This window comes from Lepisosteus platostomus (assembly GCF_059453375.1).
Source record: "Lepisosteus platostomus isolate fLepPlt1 chromosome 5 unlocalized genomic scaffold, fLepPlt1.hap1 SUPER_5_unloc_3, whole genome shotgun sequence".
Lineage (NCBI taxonomy): Eukaryota > Metazoa > Chordata > Actinopteri > Semionotiformes > Lepisosteidae > Lepisosteus > Lepisosteus platostomus.
The window spans coordinates 1-12,300 of NW_028291473.1; the positions used below are offsets into that span (position 1 = coordinate 1).

Below are 12,300 nucleotides of genomic sequence, written 5' to 3' on the forward strand. Positions count from 1 at the left end.
GCATTTGCAGAATAAGAGACCCCAGCATGATCAGAGGATGAGGAAGAATCACTCAAGGCCTTGCTCCGATGGAGTGCACAAACTGCTATTATGGCACAGGGAGGAGGAGCGTTTCTGTCAGTCTAGCATTTCAAAACCCTACCGGCACCTTCACACAGGAGAGAGGCCGTTCAGCTGCAGTCAGTGTGGGAAGAGTTTTAGTAAAATAAATCACTTACAATCACACCAGCGCATTCACACAGGGGAGAGACCGTTCAGCTGCAGTCAGTGTGGGAAGAGTTTTAGTCGGTCAGATGTCTTAAAAACCCACCAGCGCTTTCACACAGGAGAGAGGCCGTTCAGCTGCAGTCAGTGTGGGAAGAGTTTTAGTCGGTCAGGTGACTTAAAAACCCACCAGCGCATTCATACAGGAGAGAGACCGTTCAGCTGCAGTCAGTGTGGGAAGAGTTTTAGTCGGTCAGATGTCTTAAAAACCCACCAGCGCATTCATACAGGAGAGAGACCGTTCAGCTGCAGTCAGTGTGGGAAGAGTTTTAGTCGGTCAGATGTCTTAAAAACCCACCAGCGCTTTCACACAGGAGAGAGACCATTCAGCTGCAGTCAGTGTGGGAAGAGTTTTAGTCAGTTAGGTAACTTAATAACCCACCAGCGTATTCACACAAGAGAGAGGCCGTTCAGCTGCAGTCAGTGTAGGAAGAGTTTTAGTCGGTCAGATGACTTAAAAACGCACCAGCGCATTCACACAGGAGAGAGACCATTCAGCTGCAGTCAGTGTGGGAAGAGTTTTATTCGGTCAAGTACCTTAATAACCCACCAGCGCATTCACACAGGAGAGAGGCCGTTCAGCTGCAGTCAGTGTGGGAAGAGTTTTAGTCAGTCAAGTAGCTTAATAGCCCACCAGCGCCTTCACACAGGAGAGAGGCCGTTCAGCTGCAGTCAGTGTGGGAAGAGTTTTAGTCGGTCAGATGTCTTAAAAACCCACCAGTGCTTTCACACAGGAGAGAGACCATTCAGCTGCAGTCAGTGTGGGAAGAGTTTTAGTCAGTTAGGTAACTTAATAACCCACCAGCGTATTCACCCAGGAGAGAGATCATTCAGCTGCAGTTAGTGTGGGAATAGTTTTTTTCCAGTCAGGTGACTTAAAAACACCAATCTAGTCACCAGGTCAGTCACCAGTCAAGTCAACTAAAATGTCTTTTAGTGCAAGTAGGTAGAATTATCAGCATGTGACATCCGAAGAAGGCTCCACTGTCGAAACATTTATTTTCTTCTCTTTTCAGCAAACCTTTACTTGTTCCCAAAATATCTATTAGTCATAGTCACCCACTTTTGAGTTTGTCTGGTCCATTAAATTTTGACTATACTCTTATTTACAGTTGACTGAAATAGAAATAGCTCTTGTCACAGAGTTTAATTTGTGTATAGTAAAATGTTTTTAGTTTAATTCAATTTTAAAATGAATTAAGTCTACATTTAATTAATTTCTAAATTGAATTGAATTCCTTATACCCTTGGAATGTTAATTATAGTCATGTTTAATTTACAATTAAGACTGTCTCATTGGATAGGCTTGTAATTGTTTAACAGCTTTTAACTTACCATGTTAAGCAAAGAACACTCTTAAGGGAAAAAAAAGTCACACATCTGATTAAATTCTACAGAAAGAGCTCAAAGTCTTTGTTGCACAATCTAAAGTGTATTTATCCCCAGGGAGGATATATATCAAATACAAGAAATATTTATGCAATAAAGGGTAAAAAATAAAGAATAAGATATTGTATGAATCTCTTTTAATAAGAAAATCTATTTTGGCACCATTAGTAATAATTCCATATTTTAATGTTTTTTTTCACTGCAGCTATTTTTTTTAAACACTACAGGACAAGCAATATATACAGTGCCTTCAGAAAGTATTCACATCCCATTGTTTATTTCTCATTCTGCTGTGTTGCAAAGTCAAATTAAATCATATTTGAATGGGATTTTTTCCACTCTTGTAGAAGCAATTCTCTGTAATGTTAAAATTAAATTAAGTATTTATAATTGAAAATTACTTAATTGATAAGTATTCACTCCCTTTGTTTAAACAACCTAATTTGGGTCAATTATCTTGAGAGATCACACTTAATACATTAACAAGGTACACCTGTGTTAATTTCAAATTCACTGGTGTTCAATTGCTTGATAAATTGCACAATAAATATCACTGACTGTCAAAAAAACCACCAACAACAGGCAATGTTCAAAACAGCAAAAAGATAACAGGTTATGTGCAAAAACATGCAACAGCAGAATGAAATAAAGGGAATGAAATTATGGCGATCTACCTCTACCATACATTGACATGTATGGTAGAGGTAGATTTTCAATGTGTTTTTGGGTTTTTGGTAAGAAAGAAAGAAGGCGCTGTGAGTTTCAGATCATAGGTGAGAGTGAGAGAGGCTGGGAGTTTAATAGTTTGATAGTGCGGGGGTAAAAACTGTCTGAGTCTGGTAGTCCAGGCCCGAATGCTCCGGTACGGTTTTCCAGATGGTAGCAGATCATAAAGTCTGTAGCTGAGGTGTTTGGGGTCTTTGATGATGCCTAGAGCTTTCCTCAAGCACCGTCTGTCATTAATGTCCTGTATAGATGGGAGGGCAACCCCAGTGATAGACTGGGCAGTTTTCACCACCCACTGTAGGGCTTTGCAGTCAGAAGCACTGCAGCTGCCATACCACACTGTGATGCAGCCTGTCAGTGTGCTTTCTGTAGTGCATCTGTAAAAGTTAGTGAGGATCTGGGGATATATCTTAGCCTTCTTCAACCGTCTTAGGAAGTACAGGCGCTGTTGCGCTTTCTTGATCAGACAGGTGGTGTTGAGAGACCATGTGAGGGCCTCGGTGATATGGACGCTAAGGAATTTAAAGTTACTGACCCTTTCAACTTAAGCACATTGTGAAAGGTGTTGATGGGGTCTGTTAATTTAGCCTCAAACAAAAGTTAAACTAAGATGCCATAAAGCTGATTTGCTTTATCAGCCCCAGTGACTTAACGTTACATAATAACAGACAGGAACAACACCCACAGACAGGACAAACCAGACCAATGTCTGCTGCATATCAAAGGGCAGAACCTAGAGCAAGACAGAGTAGGACAAGAAGTAATTATATATCAAAGAACAGGACAAGCACTCAGATTGTGAAACAAACTTTCTTCTGACTGTATATATAAGAGCTGGGAAACCCTTGCAGTTTGTCTGTTCTGTGGGGCAGACCCAGCGCGCATTGTTGGACTTATTGAGCTCAATAAAACTGAATCCACACAAGACTGTGTCCTGCTAAGGAAGCTAAGGTTAATAATATTATTAATAATATGAGTATAGACCAGTTGTGCTAGCAGTTTAATCACCAGTGACTGCTGAGCTGAGTGTTAAGCGAGGAGTTGGCCCTGTATGCTAACACCAGACTCATATTCACTGACCTCAAGGGTACTTGTAAGTGTGATGGCAGCTCCGCTGGCAGCACTGATAGATCTGGAGATGCTATCTAGTCCAGATAAAACAGGGTCGGTTCTAGACCACTTAAGGAGGAGTATTATAAGGGCTAAAGGTAAAGGGAACATGGAAACAAAAGTTATGTATTAAGATTGAAATAAAACCTAATAATATTAATTGCTTACACTTTTATAGTGCTTTTCTGGACACTCCACTCAAAGCGCTTTACAGGTAATGAGGACTCTCCTCCACCGCCACCAATGTGCAGCCCCACCTGGATGATGCAACAGCAGCCATAGTGCGCCAGAACGCTCACCACACATCAGCTCTCAGTGGGGAGGAGAGCAGAGTAATGAAGCCAGTGCAGAGATGGGGATTATTAGGAGGCCATGATTGGTAAGGGCTAATGGGAAATTTGGCCAGGACACCAGGGTTACACCCCTACTCTTTTTCAAGAAACACCCTGGGATTTTTAATGACCACAGAGATTCAGGACCTCGGTTTTACATCTCATCTGAAGGACGGCGCCTGTTTAAAGTGTAATGTCCCCGTCACTATAATGGGGTACTAGGACCCACATGGACCGCAGGGTGAGCGCCCCCTGCAGGCCCCACTAACACCTCTTCCAGCAGCAACCTTCCCAGGAGGTCTCCCATCCAGGTACTGACCAGGCTCACACCTGCTGTGCTTCAGTGGGTTGCCAGTTGTGAGTTGCAGCTGCTGCTAAATGAATGGCGATAGTATTGTTGTTAAGTTATGAGAATATGGGGAGGGAATTAATACAAATGTTGTTTAGCAATGCTAAGTCAAGAAAAGAAGACAAACAACTTTTAAAAAAAGTTAAAAGAAGGGTTGTGCGACAAGCAAAAAGGGTAAAAAACAGGTAGTGATGGGCTGCGAGAGGTGGCGATGACGGAGAAGAATGTGAGGTGTGGAGAGGACAGAAGTATAAGCCTGGATGGGTGATAGAAGAAAGAACTGGAGTATAAATGTAAAGAATAACCTTCTGCCTTCCACCTCATAACCCTGGTGAGGCAAAAAAGAATAATACAGCACACAATAGCACAGAACGTGTGCTCAAAAGTACGATAAGCAAAAAAAAATTGGATTGCAATCTGATTGGAAGTAACAAACATTGCTTGTTGAAAAAAACTGAATGGAATACGTGATACTGTGTTTATTAAAAGTTACACAGCCGTTAAAATAGATACATGTAAAAGTAAAATGGACGCTGTCATTTCGTATAGTTTTCACTGGGATGTTATTTTGTTCAATCTTTTTATCTGTTATCTACCCGTAGAGTCTACAGTTTTAATCGATAATTTACTACTTATGTCTGTGAAACACAGTGAGAGGGAGCTCCCGTTCCTCATTCAAACTAATCAAAGCTACTGATGAGGAAAGAAAGAGTTGAGTAACTATAAATCATTTCCCACTTCAGGTAAAAAGTGTATAAAACACGATTGTGATTTGGAGAAAAGTTGTCAATGATTTGTTATTATGTCAAAAGTATTTTCTGGTCAGATTTGAGTGTATTTGTTAAATTATATCGAGTTATTAGAACAAAGTTGGTAGCGCCAATCCTCATAGTTATCATAAAGGCCATGTATTTGGTATGTTAAATGAAATTTGAATTTAATTTTAAATGAAATGAAATTTGAATGTTAAATGAAATGAAATTTGAAATTAGCAATTTAGTTCATGTTCGGTAATAGCCTTAGATTATTTAGCCTTAGGAACAGAAACTGTTCCTGGTTTTCTATATTTATTGGTGTTTTTTTATAATAACCAAAGTGCTCCACATTTTTATATTGCTAGTGAACATTATGTTTTTAAAGAAATACTAATGTGGTCTCGTGATATTGTCGATTTAGATTGTGTTTTACTGAAATGTAGAATATACTAAGGAGAAGACTGAATAAGACATAATGCAGAATATTTTCTTAATGTATAGTTAGAAAAATATTAAGAAGCATTTTTGTAACTTTCAGCTTATATTCTTTGTTATATTGTATTACTGTAAATTGTTTATCCTATATAGAATCACACTAAAAGCCACTGATGAGGAAACAAGTTGAGTGACTGATTATTTAATCATTTCCCTCTTCAGGGGCGCAACACTTCCCCTCTCATGGCGAGATCTCGACTTTAACACCTCTGGATAAGGTTCTTCTGTGGAGCACGCTTCAGACCTCTGCGTACAGTACCCTTGATGTCATTTTATTTTTACAGCATCCGCAATCAGTACAATCAATACAGCAATCATACTGGATTTGACTAGGATTCTGAAATGTCTCTTGCAAAGTTATTCAGGTTTGCTTGAACCTTTAATAAAAAAGTGATCTGAAACTACCCAGCTTACAATCTCTGAGGTAGTTGTCACTAAACTCAGACGTGATGTGCCGTGTGCCTTTACTTTTTTGTGTTCAAGAGTATTCGTTGTGTGAGCTCCTCACTGCGTGTCCTGTACTGTACTGTAATTTCGTTTAGATTATCTACGAAGAGTACAGCGACTAGACAACCTTGAACGTCTATAAGAATGTGTATATATAAAAATGCTAAAGAATATGTAAAGTGATTAACATTTTCTTGATGTCGATTTTCTGATTATGTCTCGGCGTCATTTAATGAATTCTCTTAGTGACAGGTCATTTCTTTCCGGTATTTTATTCTGGTGCTGTTATTGATCGCATACGAAACCTTATTCTCATCAGGAAAATGTCACCTACAAAGTCACTGTGAAACTTGTTTTGGGAAAAGTTTCTTAATATTTCTTTTGATTAGCATGCAAGAAAATTTGATCATAACCTATGGAATTTCCCGCCAGCGTGGAGCTTGAATTCACAACCTTGAGACTCAGTGTTCAAGAGTCACAGAAGAGGTCGGCCTAGTCTTCAGTTTGCCAACGATAAGCTCCGGCAGTGCTCCTCTGTAAAGCAGATTGTTCGGATCGGTTATGTGGGACGGCACTTCGATACTAAGATCGTTTGCAGCACACGCATGGTTTCCCCCTTCACGCAAAAAACATAGACGAAGGAAGCTCTCTTGTCTTGGGCTGCTGACTCCCAGATTTAAAGCGCTCTGGGTGCCAGCTAAGTCTCTAACAAGCACACTATAAAGACAGGAATTACACTTTGCTCACGTCACGCATGAAATGGCGAGGCTACTTGTTCCAATATTATCTAGTCTCACCTCATATGGTGCCGATTCCTGGTTTTCATTTAAGAAAGAGCACTGCAAACACCGTAAACAGTGCAAAACGTGTGATGAAAGAAGTCTTTTCCCCCCTTTGTCTAAAGCAGAACACAGCGGAGTCATGCCGAGGGTTGTGAGATCAAGACTTCAGTGGAGCTCTGTCGTCTATGTCTTTAGCTACATGAGTTGGACATCCTCTTGTACACGGAAAGCAGATTGAGATCCTCTGACATGAAAAGTGCCAGATAAAAGCCATTTCTCATCCTTTCTCTTAGTGGTGGAGCTATCGCATGTAAATGAGGCAACTTGCAAGGCGAGCAGGCTCGGTGCACACCGAACGCAGATGTCTCAGAGCAGTTGAGACGTGTCCAAGTGGCTGTCAAAGGACAGCACTTCGCCAGCGCCGTGGCTTAGTTGGCTAAAGCGCCTGCCTAGTAAACAGGAGATCCTGGGTCCGATTCCCAGTGGTGCCTTTCTTCCTGTCTTACTGTACAGAATTTATCCTTACGGGCAAATCCCATGCCTTTTAATTCAGGTGAATGCAAGTGTTCGTTTCCTTTCTGGAACAACTTGTTTTGAAAGAAATCTATACAGCTTGCGAAAGATGAAACACAAATCTTGCTTATCAGTGAAGAAGAGGTACTCCCAGCACTCCAGCTAATACCAGCAAAGTTTTTTTTTCACCCTAACCCAGAGAATGGAGAAAAGCGAGGCGCCTGTGGCTCTGCAGTGTAATCAGTTCGCGAGTTCGGCGGTTAGCTGAAAGAGTGGTAAATGGAGCTCGCCCCAGCCCGTCCTTATTCTTTTAAAGAGGATAAAAAATTAACTTCGCCGCCATTACTACCAGCTTTAAAAGACTGCCATGGGCACGGAAAAAAACACACTACAGATGACTTTTCTGGAACCGAAGCAGAGATTCCTTTACGAACCAACTGATAAAGCTCAGCCAGTGAATACTGTTAACAGAATGTGAAAGCACGATCAACTTTGTAACTGCAACCATAGGAAAAACAGCAAGAAGCAGGCTCCATTCCCCATTTAAATCTGTCGTGCGAGGCATGCTTTTTGAATGCATGAAGTAAATCCCACGATCGCTTTTGAACTTGGACAAAGTACTTCCAAAAGGGGCGCTATGCGCAAAGATTTAACAAGCTCAACCCCCGCCAACGATTCGGTGTGAAGAAGCAGAACATTCAAGTTTCACAGACAGAAGCAGCACGCTAGCACAGCCAACATTAAAACGGAGGGCACACTACGATTTGCATTGACACAAAAGTGATCTGTCTGCGGAGCAGGTTTCAGACCTCTGCGTACAGCACCCTTGATGTCATTTTATTTTTACAGCAGCCGCATCCGGAAAGTTGTGTCTTTTATGTTTTATTTGAACAACAAAACTACATACAATACAAACAAGAGCACATATAACGTATCAAGAAAATCATCAGGGGCACATGCTATAATACAATTACACTTTATGAAAAACGATTACACGAGGTAAATAAAAATAAGGTCCACACAGCTTGTTCTTACATTTCGAAAGAGTCGGTAAATACCCCTTTACGTCTATTTTGAACTGTTCAAACGTAGGACTCTTCCCAGACCATTTCACTTTATATCACATTCCTAAACGAGGATGCATCTCCTGTTTTAGAACTATTTTGGGCGGTATGGCTTATACAACACACCCACAGTATTCCAATGGTGGACTGCAGATCTGTGCTATAGTTCAGTCGAATTCGAGGGATCCAGCAATCGTACTGGATTTGACTGGGATTCTGAAATGTCTCTTGCAAAAGTATTCGGGTTTACTTGAACCTTTGATAAAAAAAGGGATCTGATCTGAAACTACCCAGCTTACAATCTCTGAGGTAGTTGTCACTAAACTCGGACGTGATGTGGCACACATGTGCCGTGTGCCTTTACTTTTGTAAAAAACTGGTATCGGGGAAAGTTTCTTAATATTTCTTTTGATTAGCATGCAAGAAAATGTAATCATTACCTATGGAATTTCCCGCCAGCGTGGAGCTTGAATTCACAACCTTGAGATTCAGTGTTCAAGAGTCACAGAACAGGTCGGCCTGGTCTTCAGTTTGCCAACGATAAGCTCCGGCAGTGCTCCTCTGTAAAGCAGATTGTTCGGATCGGTTATGTGGGACGGCACTTCGATACTAAGATCGTTTGCAGCACACGCATGGTTTCCCCCCTTCACGCAAAAAACATAGACGAAGGAAGCTCTCTTGTCTTGGGCTGCTGACTCCCGGATTTAAAGCGCTCTGGGTGCCAGCTATGTCTCTAACAAGCACACTATAAAGACAGGAATTACACTTTGCTCACGTCACGCATGAAATGGCGAGGCTACTTGTTACAATATTATCTAGTCTCACCTCATATGGTGCCGATTCCTGGTTTTCATTTAAGAAAGAGCACTGCAAACAGTGCAAAACGTGTGATGAAAGAAGTCTTTTCCCCCCTTTGTCTAAAGCAGAACACAGCGGAGTCATGCCGAGGGTTGTGAGATCAAGATTTCAGTGGAACACTGTCGTCTACGTCTTTAGCTACATGAGTTGGACATCCTCTTGCACACGGAAAGCAGATTGAGATCCTCTGACATGAAAAGTGCCAGATAAAAGCCATTTCTCATCCTTTCTCTTAGTGGTGGAGCTATCGCATGTAAATGAGGCAACTTGCAAGGCGAGCAGGCTCGGTGCACACCGAACGCAGATGTCTCAGAGCAGTTGAGACGTGTCCAAGTGGCTGTCAAAGGACAGCACTTTGCCGGCGCCGTGGCTTAGTTGGCTAAAGCGCCTGTCTAGTAAACAGGAGATCCTGGGTCCGATTCCCAGCGGTGCCTTTCTTCCTGTCTTACTGTACAGAATTTATCCTTATGGTCAAATCCCATGCCTTTTAATTCAGGTGAATGCAAGTGTTCGTTTCCTTTCTGGAACAACTTGTTTTGAAAGAAATCTATACAGCTTGCGAAAGATGAAACACAAATCTTGCTTATCAGTGAAGAAGAGGTACTCCCAGCAGGCCAGCTAATACCAGCAAAGTTTTTTTTTCACCCTAACCCAGAGAATGGAGAAAAGCGAGGCGCCTGTGGCTCTGCAGTGTAATCAGTTCGCGAGTTCGGCGGTTAGCTGAAAGAGTGGTAAATGGAGCTCGCCCCAGCCCGTCCTTATTCTTTTAAAGAGGATAAAAAATTAACTTCGCCGCCATTACTACCAGCTTTAAAAGACTGCCATGGGCACGGAAAAAAACACACTACAGATGACTTTTCTGGAACCGAAGCAGAGATTCCTTTACGAACCAACTGATAAAGCTCAGCCAGTGAATACTGTTAACAGAATGTGAAAGCACGATCAACTTTGTAACTGCAACCACAGGAAAAACAGCAAGAAGCAGGCTCCATTCCCCATTTAAATCTGCCGTGCGAGGCATGGTTTTTGCACGCATGAAGTAAATCCCACGATCGCTTTTGAACTTGGACAAAGTACTTCCAAAGGAGCGCTATGCGCAAAGATTTAACAAGCTCAACCCCCGCCGACGATTTGGTGTGAAGAAGCAGAACATTCAAGTTTCACAGACAGAAGCAGCACGCCAGCACAGCCAACATTAAAACGGAGGGCACACTACGATTTGCATTGACACAAAAGTGATCTGGGCAGACGTCGTTCCCTGCTTAACGCAAAAAGTGGCAAAGCGCTTTTGGGTTGAGAGGACGCAAGAAGGTTTTTGTTTTGTGCCTTGATGTCAAGCTGAAAAAGTATCTTTAAACACTTTGCTTAGTTTCTCGAGAGACTGCCAAAAAGCAGTACCCTCCCTTTCGTCTGAAGCCAGCTGAAAGGGGGTCTCGACAGAAGCACCTGGCAGCGGTGGGATTCAAACCCACGCCCCCGAAGAGACTAGAGCCTTAATCCAGCGCTTTAGACCACTCGGCCACACTACCCTATGTGCGCTGTCTCTTTGTCTCATTACTTGCCCGGAGGAAGCCAGGTGGGTTTTGCTCTTGTTGCCCGACTCAGTGGCGTTATGACTGTGGAACCGACTGCACCTGCTTTTTCTGAGATGCTTCCCCTCTCATGGCGAGATCTCGACTTCCTTAACACCTTTGGATAAAGATCTTCTGTGGAGCAGGTTTCAGACCTCTGTGTACAGCACCCTTGATGTCATTTTATTTTTACAGCAGCCGCATACGGAACGTTGTGTCTTTTACGTTTTATTTGAACAACAAAACTACATACAATACAAACAAGAGCACATATAACGTATCAAGAAAATCATCAAGGGCACATGCTATAATACAATTACACTTTATGAAAAACGATTACACAAAGGTATTTGGGTCTGCTTGAACCTTTAAAAAAAGTGATCTTAAACTACCCAGCTTACAATCTCTGAGTTAGTTGTCACTAAACTTGGACGTGATGTGCCACACATGTGCTGTGTGCCTTTACTTTTGTAAAAAACTGGTATCGGGAAAATTAAATTCGAAACCCAAAACAGTAACATATTTAAGAGTAAATGCCTCCTAATAGCTAGCAAGCGTTCCTAGTTAGTAAAGTTGTTTGTGTCCCTGCCTGTCACACGGGAAACCGGGTTTTGATTACCGACGGGGAGACAGCTAGTTTTTTTATGATCAGATTCCAGTCTTTAATGCTGTGTGTGAGAGTTTACGTAACTTTCCTTTTCTCACATTTTCTAACGACTATTCCGAAGGAGCGCCCTGTCAACTCCTAATACTTTTCAAAAATCTGCCTGCATGTTTGATTAGTTTTGTTTTACTTAGAAAAAGTTCAATATTGATCATAACTAAAGAAAATTATGATCAGAAACAAAAACAAAATGTTGAAGATGCAACTCGATCTTGAATCAGAGCTGGGTGACATGGGCTTCTGTTCTGATAGGGTTGTACGAGAAACAGGAGGAATCTCTTCTCTCCTATGGAGCATGAGCTGAATCAGGAATGAGACATGTCATATATCAATGCATGACCTACATCGTAAAACTAAAACTAAAATAAAAACTAACATTAAGTTATCAGAGACATCCATTTATATACAAACAAGAGACAGACAAAGCAATAATTCTACATTAACTTGTCCTGCACTGATCAGACTAATTGAAATGGTCTGATTCAGAGCCTGTGCAGCTCGTGCTAATACAACAACGCCAGTATTGAACCCTCAGCACCATACTGACTACTGAGCACAAGTACAGCTGCTCTCCAGCTTTGTTACGCACGTTTTTTTACTGCAAATGGAGCTGATCTCCAGACAGTACATTGTTAGTCGGCAGCCTCTACTAGTAATACATCGCCCCTGTCCAAAATCTCTAGGTAAAAAAAACACATTTTATACATTTGTCTGTTTAAAGATATAATCTCTTTAAAAAAGACAAAGGGTTTGTGTGTCAATTGTTTCGAATTAATTTCGAACGCAAAGAAAAGTAGTTTTCTTCCAAGAAATCACACATTTGTCGCATCCTCCATACTATACTTCTCTCTTGTAGTAGTAAAGCATTTTGATTTAAATTGAACAATATATTAAATGTTTCATCTATACACTTACGATTAACATAGGCAGCCTTGAACGGATGGCGGAAATCAAATATACAGATGGATTCAGAGTGTGCTT

At 41.4% G+C, this 12,300-nt stretch overlaps 2 non-coding genes and 1 pseudogene across 2 annotated transcripts; 2 read left to right on the forward strand and 1 right to left on the reverse strand.

The window, feature by feature from the left end:
* The first annotated feature begins 15 nt into the window (after window positions 1-15).
* LOC148638124 (uncharacterized) lies at window positions 16-4,520 on the forward strand (annotated as a pseudogene).
* A 4,924-nt stretch (window positions 4,521-9,444) lies between these two features.
* On the forward strand, window positions 9,445-9,518 carry trnat-agu (transfer RNA threonine (anticodon AGU)). The gene has a single exon. It is a non-coding gene; the product is annotated as a tRNA-Thr (tRNA).
* Window positions 9,519-10,531: 1,013 nt separating this feature from the next.
* Window positions 10,532-10,613, reverse strand: trnal-aag (transfer RNA leucine (anticodon AAG)). The gene has a single exon. It is a non-coding gene; the product is annotated as a tRNA-Leu (tRNA).
* Between the last annotated feature and the right edge of the window lie 1,687 nt (window positions 10,614-12,300).